Source organism: Pavona decussata, unplaced genomic scaffold (assembly GCF_977016875.1).
Source record: "Pavona decussata unplaced genomic scaffold, jaPavDecu1.1 SCAFFOLD_912, whole genome shotgun sequence".
In the NCBI taxonomy this organism is placed as follows: Eukaryota; Metazoa; Cnidaria; class Anthozoa; order Scleractinia; family Agariciidae; genus Pavona; species Pavona decussata.
The window spans coordinates 467,501-481,800 of record NW_028145943.1 but is presented as its reverse complement, the minus strand read 5'-3'; the positions used below and the strand labels follow the sequence as shown (position 1 = coordinate 481,800).

General features: G+C 37.3%; 1 pseudogene; it reads right to left on the bottom strand.

The window, feature by feature from the left end:
• Positions 1–2: 2 nt before the first annotated feature.
• On the bottom strand, positions 3–8,019 carry LOC146448506 (uncharacterized; annotated as a pseudogene).
• Between the last annotated feature and the right edge of the window lie 6,281 nt (positions 8,020–14,300).

Here is a 14,300-nt window from a genome sequence, read left to right as displayed (position 1 = left end):
TGTTTTAATTGCTATAAACCTGTTTCATAAGTAAATAGTATCTCTACAGCTTCGTGATCCGAGTAATATACATTAACAACGTTGGTCTTTAAAATTTTTATCAAATTGGCCTCTGTTTGCTTCATGTAGACATGATCAAGTAGGCTTCCCGATGGTACAAAAGTTGCATTTTGTACAACTTGGATGTAAGCATAGAAGTTCATAAGTTGCTTTAGTTGTGTTATGGCAGAATCATTAAAGTAGTTGATATTAAAATCACCCATTATAATATCAACTGTGAAAATATTAAGAAGATCACTCAGCTTGCTAATATAGTCGTGAACATTTGAGGTGTTCTTTCTATACAAAAGAAGGAACGATATTCTGTGGTGTGTTACAGAGTCAAATATAACAAATTTCAGGGCATAAATGCTGGAAATGTATTGCTTATCCAACATGAGAATATTTTCTTTTGTACAAACAGCTAAACTCAAATATTTGTCAGTTCTATGATCTTGTCTGTGTAGTATAAAAGGTGTTAGGTTTTGTTGTATTTCAACATCTGAATGGTGAGGTAGAAGATGTGTTTCTGTAAGAGCCAATACATCACTTTTCATAAGGTTTACATCACATCTGATGTCTATGCTATGCTTTCTAAGTGATCGTATATTTAAGAGGCTCACACGTAATTGACAGTGAGCATTTGTTGAAACTGAGGTGTGCGTAAATGAAATACTATCTTCTGCCTCAATTTGTCTTAGTCGCTGATATTCCAAATGTACTTTTGGATTGGCTCTTATATGTCTGTCCTCCATATGACCTATTATATGCAGACCTTGCAAAGAAGTTGCACGGCTCAATGCTACATAAATTTGCCCAAAATTAAAATGGTTTTGTCTCTGTAACTCAAAGCTGACAACAGCCTCATTTAATGTCAATCCTTGTACTTTGTGTACTGTACAGGCCCATGCTAATGTGATAGGAAATTCCAATCTTTGTATTTCTGGTGAAGATGGTTTTCCAGGTCTGACTTTAATTCTGGCTAAAACTGGTTGAATAGGTACTGTGGTATTTTCTCTTGCATATCTATCTTTACATTTTGACATTGCATTAACACCAGCAAAAGAGTCATCAAACTTTATGAACATTACAGATGGTTTATTTGTATTTTGGTGAAAAGCTATCTTAACTATTGTCCCGATCTGTCCATTGATGAGCCTATCATTTATATCTATGTTTGTAGTTAACATCACTCTAGCATTTAATTTTATCTGAATTTCAGCATCAAGTCCACCAGTGTCTGATCGTCCCATGGATGACACTCTATCAATGTCTTGTTTTGTTACATTAGGAGGATATTGATCAACAGCTTTCAAAGTGTACACAGAGCCACTGAGTTGTCTAAGTTGTCTAATGTGTTGTTATTGTTGTGTTCATCAACAGGAGCATTCTCAGCCCAGATATGTAAAGCATGTGATGGGTAATTTGGGTTTGTTGGACTTATAGATTTGGATTGAATAATCCTGATGTCATCTTCAGTATGTGATGCTGTTCTGAATCTGTTGAGAAGCTGTGTAAATGGCTGGTCATCTTTCTGTCTCATAATTTCAGTCAATTCTATCATTTTGAAAACTGCCCAGGGATGATATAGATTACACACATCATTTTTGTAGTTTTCAAATACTGATCTTGAACGAATTGGTGGCAATTGATAAAAGTCACCGACAACAATAAAACTAATTCCTGCAAATAGTTGATTGGCTGGTGTAGCAAATATTTCTTTAAGCCGCTGATGGATGTGCAGTAGAGTAGTATTTGACACCATTGAGATTTCATCAATGATTATTAACTTCAACTCCATAAGACCTAATCTTAATTGTGTTCTCTTTTGGTCTGACATTGGATTAACATTCATACCTGATTCTCTAGGGATTGCCAAAGCAGTGTGTATTGTTGTTCCACTAATATTTATAGCTGCAACCACTGTTGGAGCCATCAGCAGTACTGTTGGTAATTCAGGATTTATAGTAGTATATCTAAAGCTCTTTGTGACAGTATGGTGTATTGCTTTTATGAGATGTGATTTTCCTGCACCTGCTCCTCCCGTAATGAACAAATGTATTGGTAACACTTGAACTGGTTTTAAACTGTTCGTGTTTTTTATTTTGTTTCTACACCAAGTCAGTGCTATGTTGTATGCTTTACGTTGCTGAGAGTTCAGTGATCTAACTGACTGACGAAGATCATCATCAGATATTTCTAACACTTGATTGTAGGTGGATATTGCAGCAGTACTTTGTTGTTCGGAGGAACCAAGTTGGTCTCCTGATATCTGGTTATCAAATGATTCTTCTTCATTAGTGATATTTTCTATTTGGGATTGTACATCATCATTTTCCTGTTCATTAAGGGCATCATATGAGTGCAATGTTCTTATGTTGTTATTTCTTAAAGACTGAAGTACTTCTATAACAGCTTCCGACTCTGGCTCGAATATATATTTATTGCGTTGTACCATAATTTGGACATCTGACTCATTGAATTTAGACATGTAAGTATTTTCATTGCCAAGGAGTTCAGTTTCTTTCCTCCATGGGTAGTAAAGCATTAGGAGATGATGTAAAATATTTTTCAGGTTCCTTTGTTTTGTTTGGAGTATGGTACCTTATGACGGCCCTAACTCTTCTTCCTTTTATAACTTCTTTTGTGTTCATCAACCTTATTTGTTTAGGTAGTACTGATGCATCATTAGTTGTGCCTACATGTGATTGCTCAATAATATCATCACTAAGAACTACTAGCTGTGCATCTTCTGTTTCACAGAGATCACTTTTGTAGTCTTTATAATAGTAAGCAGCAAACTCAGCTAAACACATGTCATTTACAGATTTAATATTCATGGGTCTTATACTATAACGTTCAATAATGTTTGACTTATAGATGTCTGTACTTTCATCATCCAAATCATCAAGTTCTTGCTGAGTCTTTGCTACTCTTAATCTTTTTTCTGAAAAGTCTGTATTAACAAAAACAGTTTTTGGAAATATTTTTCTTAGCCAAAGTTCAGGCATACATCTATATACGCATTCTTGTGAGCTTACTTCTCTTGTAGAAAGGAATGCAGCTCCAATTTTTCTAAGGGCATCTCTGATATTTAGATTTGATTCTTTTGCTTCTTTTGCAGCATTCATAATAGCTTTTGAGCACTCAGTCTCATCTTTAGTAAAATATGAACATACATACGTTATGCATTTGTAGTGGTTGAAAACAGGTTGCAAGTCTACATTTGCAGCAAATCCCTTTATACCAGCAATAAAGTAATCGTTTGTAAAACAGCTGTCTATTGGTCTTTTGAGATGCAAGTCATAGTAAGAATCAGGTGATAATGAAAGAGCTTTTTCATATTGTTGCTTAGTAATCCCAAGTTCTTTAAATATGTCATCTGGTGTTAATAAGGGATTGTAGTCTGCCTTGCTTGGATTGAGAGATTCATCTATTTTCTGTTTTACTAGACTAAGAATTTCTTTTCTTTTTGTTAACATTTCCGTTTTAATGTCTGGATCGATATTTTCTGATAAAGGTTCTGCTACAATAGTTTTGTCTGTGAAAAACTGTCCAAATTCAAATCTACATGGAATATTTTTATATTTCCTGCATGTTTTACTGTGACTATGTGTTTGATATTTTTTCACCAATTCATATAATTCCAAATCTTTATCTTTGTCTGGCAGGTATGCTTGTACATGTTTGTCAATATATTCTATGTATTCTTGTTTAGTATCATGGGTTAGCATTGGGCAGTCAGAGGTCCATATCAATGCATGTAAGTGAGGGGAGCCTCTCATTTGAAATTCAATACGAAGAGCATAATACACAATTTTACCTATTAGGTTTGCTCTTGAAAGTAAAACCTCAGTAAAAAATGTTTCAACTCTGTACTGGAAGTGTTTTGCTACAATTACTGGATTGAGGTTAAGAAGCCTGCATCTCTCATCATATGGCAAAGCATCTACTTCCTCATCTGTCATATTTGTACCATTAGTCCTAGATATAATTTGAAATAGTTCAGGCCATCTCAAGTCAGCACATGATAATGTCATGAACCATGTTGGTATACCTAACTGCTTCATCATTGCTAATACCTCATACATAAACTTTTGCCAGTAAGGAGGAGAACCTGGAATTTGTCTCAAAAATAAATATGCCTGATCTTGAGAAATAAGATTATGTAGAACTTGTGTATTTGATCTTACTTGTGAGGCTGTTACTGGTTGCCCATGGACTTTCTTTAGAGCAATGTTAATACTGTCAGACACTTTTTTCTGTTCTATTACAAATTGAGTGAAGAAAAGATATTCAGGGTTTGATGCAAACCGACCCCTATGATGTAATAATCTAGCATTAAAGTACTTAACTGGTGATAATTTAATGTCACGTTCAGCAGTATAACCAAATTTACCCTTTGGAAACAATACTGGAAATGCAAGCTCTTCACATTCTTTATCAGTCATTAAACACACTGGATGTTTATTTTCACCTGGTGCTATATTGTAAATTTCTCTTCCGGTGGATTTATTGGCATTAAAATCTTCAGTTATAACTGGATAATCTGGAATGACTGACTGCAGACATGTCTCATTTGCTGGCGATCTGTGTTCATTTAAAGGATCATCTACTTCTTCCTCATAATTTAGTGCTTGTTCATGAACATTTGAAGAATCACAATTACTTTCCTTTGGATTTATTGGGGAGTTATCAAAATTTGAACTATTCATACTATTTCCTGATTCCTGATTTGTCGAGGACTTATCTGTTAATGAGTTGTCATTAACTTCATTTTCAGGTATATTTGTAAAATCTATACCAATATTTGTGCAATTAATCTCTATATCTTTATATAATGGATTGTTGGCTTTTAACCAGTTTAGTGCTGAAATTACAATTTCTGGTCTAACAGCTTCAAAATAAACATGTCCTCGGAACTGAAGTTTTCGTTTTAACTTCAGGAGAATAATACCAGATCTTTCTGGTGGACGAGGTAATATACTACATGTCTGATCACACTGAACTGGTACATTACAAATTGCTCGTTTAATTTTCCTCTGCTGTCCTTTAGGCATAACAACAATCTTTTCAAATACTATGCGCTGTGCTATTAAAATTTGTTCTAGCTTTTTAAGTGACTGTAGTTCTGTAGGAATGTCATCAACATCCAAGTTGTTTACAACTGCCTGACACGGAAGTCTGCCTTTTATGGCTTTTGAGTGACATGTCTTACAGATGTATTCTCCTCTATCATATGATGTATGTCTGGAAAAAAAGTCCTGACAAGGATAGATACTACTGATTAATTTTAATACAGATTTCTTATATAGACCTCTGTTACACACACAGCATATGTAATATGGACCTTCTTTTATTTTCTTCTTAAACTGTTGAATACAGTAAGCAATTTCATTGGTCTTACTTCTCGGGCAATTTTGTTTGTTTCTTTGTTGCGCATAACTAATTAATTCTTTTTTCTTTGCATTGCCCATTGCTTTATATTTTTCAGAATTTTGGTTTAAGAGTTGCTGTTTCTTTGCAGCATCCATTGTTTTGTATTTTTCTTCATACAACTTTTTCTTTTTAGAAGGTTCCATTGTGTCATAATAACTCTTGTTTCTTCGACGCTTCATTATCTTTTTGCGTTCATTTTTGTCAAGATTTTTACGCGAACAACATAAAAACTGTATTTCATAATGCTCTGTTAGTTGATTTTTCTTTTGTATAGTGCAAATGACCTCAACAAGAGAAGCTATATTATTTATGCTTTTGATAAATTGTATTGGAGGCACCTGACTTTCATCATATGTCGAAGTAGAATACATATTCTTTGATTTCCTTGTGGGTCTTAAAATACAGCTGATACAGTAATTGCCAAACCACATCAAAAATCCTGTGCATTCAGAATTAGTTATTATAATATCTTCCAAGTTTGATTTGTTTTGAAGTGAGGCAGATGATAGTACCCCTTTAATTCTAGCATTCAAAAGGCTGACGTTTACTTCAGCTCCATAAATGTTGATAATGTTAGGTAAACAATCTAAAGTTAAATTGCTGTTTGAAGGTAGGTGGTATAGTTTATTGCCATTTTCCACAATTGTAGCTAATGCATTTGAATTCCAGTAACTGGAAGGTGTCATCACTGCATAGCAAAGTGAATATATTACTACAGCACAATTGGTATTAAACTTATTGGTCTTATTAGCATGGTTTTGAGGAACTGCTGGTACACTATTGCCATTTTGAACTTCATTAACTTGAATTCCTTTAACTTCGAACAAAGTTTGATTATTATGTATACTCTGAAAATATTGTACTAAACTATTTATTGATGATGCTTCTAAAAGCACACATGTTCCTTGAGGATGACTGTTGCCGTACAAATCTCTTGCGTGAGAATCAAATATTTTAAATATTTCATTATTAGTGTAATAAATAGCAACAGTAATACATCCTACTGTTAATATGAATGACCTATAGTTCTCAGACATCAAGGATTCAAAGGCTGTTTGTAAAGACGTACAGTACTGATAACCCTCTGTGGTAGTTTCTTGATCTACAGTACCACTATAGCTTTCACTAAACCTAACTTGGTAGGTAGTTTCAAATACATTCAGCATTGTAGGTAACTCAGTTATCATTAAATAGAACTGTCTGGCTAAAAAAGACAAACTTGAATACAGCTGATTTCCAATATTCATTATTTGCACAAGATCACCAGAGGAGTTTATTCCCATTTTGTCATTGTAGATTAAAGAGCACAAACTCATTGCTACACATTGTTGCCCTGCATTTTGTCCAAATACCAATTCATTCCCTTGGCTATATGGTGCTTTTATTGTTTTGCTAGGGTCTATTTGCAGTGAAGTAGGTCCAGGATTCTTCTCTATGTCAGTATCAAGTTTAAATTTACAAACATTTGCTGCGTGGCTCTGAGTCTTATAAAAAGACATTGGCCTATTACATGAAAAAAACGATAAATATTGTCTAGCTTTATATAGATACTTCCACTTCATGCCCCGATGAAATCTCATTGTCCGTAAGGAGAAAATTGTTGTCTTTGCATTTATTTTATATCTTTTAACTTTTCTGACCTTCGCATAAACATGCAATCTAGACGATTTGGGTGTATTTCAACGAAGATAATCATAGGCAATGTCCCTAAGCTTTTTGCTCTTCATTTTCAGACGTTTCAGCCTTCGTACTGGTAGTCTACTCGGCTCACGATCACGCTGTTTACATATCCTCACATGAGAATAATTACAATAAACATACTTCGCATAGCGAGATCTCATGTCTTCTCTCACCTTTGTTGTCGCAATTGAATAGTAAAAGATATCACAATTATCAAATGTCGAAATAACAAAGGTCTCTGCATAACCATCTACATACGACATCAAGCGCTTGCCTACTACATATGCGATTACAATAATTGTGGAGATCATGACAAAAACAAAGTAAGATAAACTTAATAAAATGAATACGAAAGCAAAAATTAAAAGAAAGAACACAGTTACCCAAAAGCTGCTTGAAGCACTCAATATGGCGTCTCTAGATCTTATATCTTCGAGAAGATTCTTGTGTTGATCAGGAAAACTCTGTTGCATTTCAGTAGTCCAGTTGCTCATAATGTTTAAGTGTTTAACAGCGTCAGTTTCGGCAGTTATAGATGATTCTCTAAGGGTTTCAAGCTCCATAGATACCTCTCTAAATCTAGGCTTCTCGATAAAGGAATAATCACTCGGAAGAGTTCGCTCGTAAAGGTCTCTCGTAAAGTTCATGGACGGACCTGTTCCAGAATAAACACTCCTCATGTTTAGTGTGGGTCTACCATGGATTTAGCGTATATTTAAGCTTGCAATACCTGAGATTCCACCAAAGACAGATGGCTTCGCTCCACAAAACACTCGAGCTCGGCCTCGAGCTCTGTAAACAGAACATGTGCTCCTCTGACCTTTTTTAACCTTGCGCACGCGCAGAAGTCGTTAGAGGGCGATTTGCGACTGGAGAATAAACTCGTGCCCATTTTAAACCTCGGGCTTTCCTTTGGAAGCCCGAGTAATTAGTAAGTTTACCAAGTTTGGTCATTTTTCATTGCGTTATAACCAGGCTGTGACCTGTCATAGGTCATGCAAATTCCATACCAGTCTCTCTAATTCTTAGCTGGCAAGGCCCCAAATCCATACAAAGTCTATTTTTTCTCCTTTTTAAAGCATTCTACATCATTCATATCCAACGACAAAACCTCAAACATGGTAAACTAACCAATTTTAACATGATCTTTTTTGTGATGAATTCAAAATTTCTGATTAAAAATTAGTGAGAATTTAAAAACTTGTCCCTAGTCTCCATTTGAACTTCGGGACGGGCAATTGAAATTTTTTGTCAAACATTTACTGACAAAAATTTACTGGTTTATTTATTTTTTGATCAATTTACTAGACTGAGGTAATTAATCAAATTATTGGGCTTTTTTGTCTGTTGCTAGGCACCCTGATGAAAACACTTCTTGTGCTGAATTAGTGTAGGTTCCGCGCCTGATTGGCTATGTCTGGACAATGTATCTTTAAGAAAAACCCATGTTACAAAAGTTTCTGGTTTTAAATGAAACAATCAGTGTTCATCAAAAGTAATGTGATTATCACAATAGCCCAATTTCGATATTTTAAAATTCAGCCAGAAACAATAAACATCACTGTAAGGCTCTGGGGAATAAACCCCATATAAACCATGCAATTTATTCTCCAGAGCGTCGAAGTGATGTTATTGTTTCAGGCTGAATTTTGATATATCGAAATTGGGCTGTAAGTAAGCAACTACTAATTTCAGCCTTAGACTCACTGTAGTAGTGCCATTTAGAATAATTCTATGACTTACATGTAAGGAAACTGTTGCGTTTGTTGTAGATGCCACATTTTATTTGTGTAGTAGTCGATTGTTATCTGTGAACTGTCAACAATATATTGTTCAATATCAACTGATTTACTGTTGTGCTGATTTTATGCTTTATGAACTTTTGCCAATGATGACACAAACATTGCATTTATGGGGCAATCCTGAGGGAGTGGAGGCTAGGAGGGAGGGGGGGAGGGTGTGCTGCCCCACCCAGTTGTTTAACATTGACTAGAGGAGCAGGGATGGCGCAGTGGTGAAAACACTTGCCTCATACCGATATGACCCGGGTTCGTTTCCCGGTGTTAACGTCATGTGTGGGTCGAGTTTGTTGTTGGTTCTCGTCCCTGCTGAGGGTTTTTCTCCTGGTGCTCTAGTTTTCCTCCATCCACAAAATCGACATGCCCAAATTTCAATTCGACCTGGAAACAATGGCTGAAAGAGCCACTCTGTGGAAATCACTGAAATTTCAATTTATTTATTTATTCATTTATTTATTCATTTATTTATTTACCGGCTTGTTGGAGCTTATGCGAAAAGACGGAAAGGTGTTGTGGGTAGCCGTAAATGGTGTAATTTGGCTGTAATTTTACGGTTGGCGGTGCCATAAAATCCCTGTTCGTGTGGGACCAGGTGCCATAAAATCCCTGTTCGTGTGGGACCACTTCTAATAAGGTAATATATAATCGCTCTGACGAAGGGATAAAGCTCGAAACATTAGCTCTCAGATTTCTCTGCGGTGGCTAAATAACATGTACTGTAACAACTTAGTTGATAAAACAGAAGTACGGTAAAGTTATTAATAAATTACCCATATCATCTTGCGGTCTTGTCTCGAAAGTACCGGTAACTTACCGCTTACTGGTTTTATGAACCGGTCTTAATCTAAAATAGAGTGGTTTTCAACTGAGTGTGCAAAGTACAGCAAATTCACATTTGCTCTTTCTTTCTTTTTTCATTATTTCGTCAGTTAAGAAAACGCATATCACTTTCTCAACCACCAATTTATCGATAACTTTTATCTTTCGCAGGTGTTAGAAACTGAAAACTCTTTTAGTGAAAAATGTCCCGCTAAGATGTCCGAAGCGGCCCCCCGGGGGGGCACTTGACCCATGCTTGGGTGTAGGGGTGCCGCTGGGGGTTTGAAACCCTGACCTTGTTTAGGACGAAAATAACCTTAAATACCTACCCTGTGTTGGACAAAGTCCTCAATTTTAAGACCCTATTTAGGACAGAGGACAACATCTAGCTCTTGTGTTACACAAGTGTTTATTGGCAATAGTAATAACATTTAAAGGCCCACTGTCACTTACTGGACGTGATGTTCCGCGCATTGAAACGCGAATACCAATTACAACAGATACAATAATCCACTTCCTAGAAGTGATGGCGAAAAATCCCAAAATTTCGCATTAACAGCGGTGAACCTTAAGTGGAAACTCAATTGACGTGAAGCATTGTTTACTAAAATAAATGCGGCAGACTAACGTCTCTGATTTCGGATTGCCAAATACTCGACGACAGTCTTGCAACCATACCCTGTCTAGGACGGGTCCGGGACAGACTCGCTTGAAATTATATACCCTGTTCAGGACAGAGAGGCTAAAAACCATACCCTATCCAGCGGCACGTCCTCATATAGCCCATATAGGGGAGTACCCCCCCACCCCCGGGAGCGGCCCTAACGGGCCTTCAAGAGCTGGTTTCCAGAAAATACCTGTCTCCTATTTTACCTTCTTTGAGGGAAAGAGTGAGCAACAAATATAGCTAAGACTATTTCCACTGTAAACAATAAAAATCTGGACCAGACGGCGGGCCGAGGGCTGGGCAGAGCCATTCGATTGCCGGACCTCGGACCTGATTTTAGGTAAAACCTCATGATTCTCCATACTTTCCTACCGCCATCTTGAATGAGGAAAGCAAACGGGGAGCTTGGGCGAGCAAATATGGCTGCTGCATGCTTGGGCTTGGACAGAATGGAAAAAAAGAAAAGAAATCCCTCCCCCCCCCCCCCCTCCCCTCAAAATCAATGATGGATTCGCACTAAACGAAAAACGCGTCATTTTCTCAGGATTGAAATGGGAGGGGGAGGGGTGGTCTTAATCAATTTCATTTCAACTGTTCAAGATTCAATCTTGGACCGGAATAAATAAAGAAATTACCCCCCCCCCCCCCCCCCCCCACCACCTACTGCCCCAGAATAAATAATGAATTCGAGCACAACTGACAAAACCCTCAATTTTCCCATCATCGAAATGGGGGAGGGGGGGTTTTAATTTTTCATTTCAACTGGCCAAGATTTTAGCCCTGCGGCTTGGGACATAAGTATTATTAATATTATAACTCTGTAAGACCAGTATTTCTATTACTGATTTAGAACGAAAAACTTTAAGTAAAAAATTACTCAGTCTGCACGGTCAGGAGTTTAACCGTTACCATACGCGAGTCGTGCTACCTTGCAGTATTGTATGTAGCCTGATTCGGAGACGTCCGAGATCGTTCGCGGCCCCCTCGCTTCGGGAGAGGGAGAGAAGCGAGGGACCGCGAACGACCTCGGGCGTCTCCGAATCAGGCTATGCTGTATGGAGCAATTGCAGGAAACGTCTCCGTCACTAGAAAGCTTTCAAAACAGGCCCCTAGCAAGGCTAAAACAACCGAGGGGGCTCAGCAAAATGGTTAAACAAAACTACCCCACCCCCCGTCACCCCCCAAAAAAACAGACTGATTAGGGAGTTTAAGATGCAACGAGAACATAAAAAAAAACAGAAAAAAAAGTAGATTTAGTAAGTAAAACAAGAACTTTGCATCTGCATCACATTTTTTGGTACATCTTTTTTGCCGTTTTTTTTTTTACGTGGACTACCATGTGAAGTTTCCTAATTTCACGTTTGAAAGAGGACGTAAACAAGCGACGGCAAATGTTTCTTTCTCTTTTAAAATTTGGCTTTAACCGGGCAGTAAGAATCCGACTGTGGGAGAATTTTTTCTCTGGTTCTTGAGAGGACGTATTTGTGTGTCTTTCGACAACGCGCGAACACTAAATTGTTATACACTAAGGAGGCCTAAGAACATATGTATTGCTCTAAATGAGCCGATGCCTTAGAAAACAAGTAGTTTATTTCAACAGCTTTTAGGGCTTAAGATTGGTTGATTTCGATTCATTTTGGTTCTTATCTCCGATTCACAAGGTAGGAGTACCTTTGTTGTTGTTGTTGTTGTTGTATACAGCTATTTCAGTTAACGTTGTCGGTTCAAAGCATAAAGCTAAAAGACAAGACCGAAAGTTTACGTGGGATTTTTATGAATAAATTAATCAAAATCAGTCATGCCTGGAGAAAACAATACAGTCGAACCTCCCTTTGCGACCACCTCTCGTAAGCGATCACCTCTCATTAGCGACCACTTTTCCAAAATACTAAAAGTTTTCAGGTCAAATTGCTATAGATGGAAACTCTCGTAGGCGACCACCTCTCGTAAGCGACCACCTCCCGTAAGCGACCACTTTAAGAGATGATTGTTTGAAATTTTCAATTGTTTTTAACCTCTCGTAGGCGACCACTTGACACACAATCTGCTGTATCTCTCACAAGCGGAAATTGAAAAATGTGTCGCTTTAATATTTTGGCCACATCATTACAGCGGACGCCGTAAATCTCGCAGTCTGCAGAAGTGTTTACCGATATAGCTTAGCATTGAAACAATTGACAAAATACACATGCACTTTACTTCACACTGAAATAAACTTTAATCAGTTTGAATCCCTTGTAGGAAAGAATAGCTTTCTTATCTTTTATCTTTCTTATCTTTTTGCTTATGTTCCGTTCCCTGAACATTTAGACAGCGCTACCTAAAGTAAGAAAAGAGTCAAGTTTCTTTCACAATAATTGTCTCAATCGCTGTATTAAGTAATTTGTGAGATAAAAACCATAATCACCATAGACCCTAAGATTTTTTTTGCCTAGAATAATTTTGGACCAGTCTTAATATACCTGTAGCTAAGAAAAGTTATTACTATGGGTTTCGATAAGCACTGGCAAAAGGGTTAGGTCTCCGCAATTACCATATGTAAATTACCCGAAATTAAGATCCCCTGTGGTCTGACCTCTGGTAAGCGACCACCTCCCGTAAGCGACCACATATCCTTGACATTATGGGTGGTCGCTTACGGGAGGTTCGACTGTAGGTTGTAATTAGCAGTACAATGACCTGCACGTGCAGGAATGATTTTGATGAAATTATTCATAAAAAATAATCCCACAAAACGTTGCGGTCTTGTCTTTTAGCTTGATTTTAATCCGACAACGTTAATTGAAATAGCTGTATTAAAACAAGCTGTTAGCGAAGGAAACTGAAAGGTAGTAAACACATTTTTAAAGGGCTGTGAAAAGGCATTTACAGCGTCAGAGTTTAAGACTGATTGCTGCACATTAATTTGGTTTAATTATTTATTTTTTGGCAAACTGTTTTGTAACTTCCAAAAATTCTGGGGGGGCTCAAGCCCCCCCTGCCCCTCCCCCTGCTACGGGCCTGAAAACTACAAAATTGCGCGGCACGTTTCAAAACGTTCTCAAATTATAACTGTGACACAGATGAGCTCTTATGTATCTTAGGATGGGAAAAACTAAATTATCACCCCATGATCACAAAATTTATTTTCATGTATAATACTCTGCGCAATGGTACCCTAGAATACTTCAGTTCGGAATTCATTATAAGGAATGACTGAACATATTATAAATTAAGTAACACTGAATGTAAGCTCGCAATTCCACTTCCCTGTACAGATTTCTGCAAACGTGAAGCTTACAATTATAGTGGTGCCACGGTGTTGTCGAATTAAGCTTACCTGAAAACCGAAGGCAAGAATCATCACTAGGAGGGAGGGGACGTCCCTAAGGAAAACTATGGTTCAGTCCTCAATGCAATCAAACCCCCTTTCAGTACCACCCCACTTTCTCTCGTTTCCCGTTTCCCGCGCAAACGGTTCACCGCGCGAAACGACAATAGAGCCTGATCGAAGGTTAGCTTTTCGAAATTTCCGGTTAAGAGGATTAAAGCTTTCAGACACATATTAGTAGTATTTTACCGTTCCCTGATTCAATCCCTTATATTTACGATCTTGTAATGATTAACGTAGCAGACTTCAAATTATTGAACATGTGAACTGCCTGGTTGAATATCATTTATGTCTTTGTTTAATTGACAAAGTGAGAAAAAATTCCTGGGAATCACAGACCAAAAAGAGACAGTCAACAGCCTCTTCTTGAACAGAAAGCGTTCTGCGATGGCTCACAAGTCAAAGACTTCGCTGTCCGGCTAAAGGACTGCAAAGAAAATCGAAATAAGAAAAGACAATAAAAAGTAATAAAACAGTAACTCGTCTA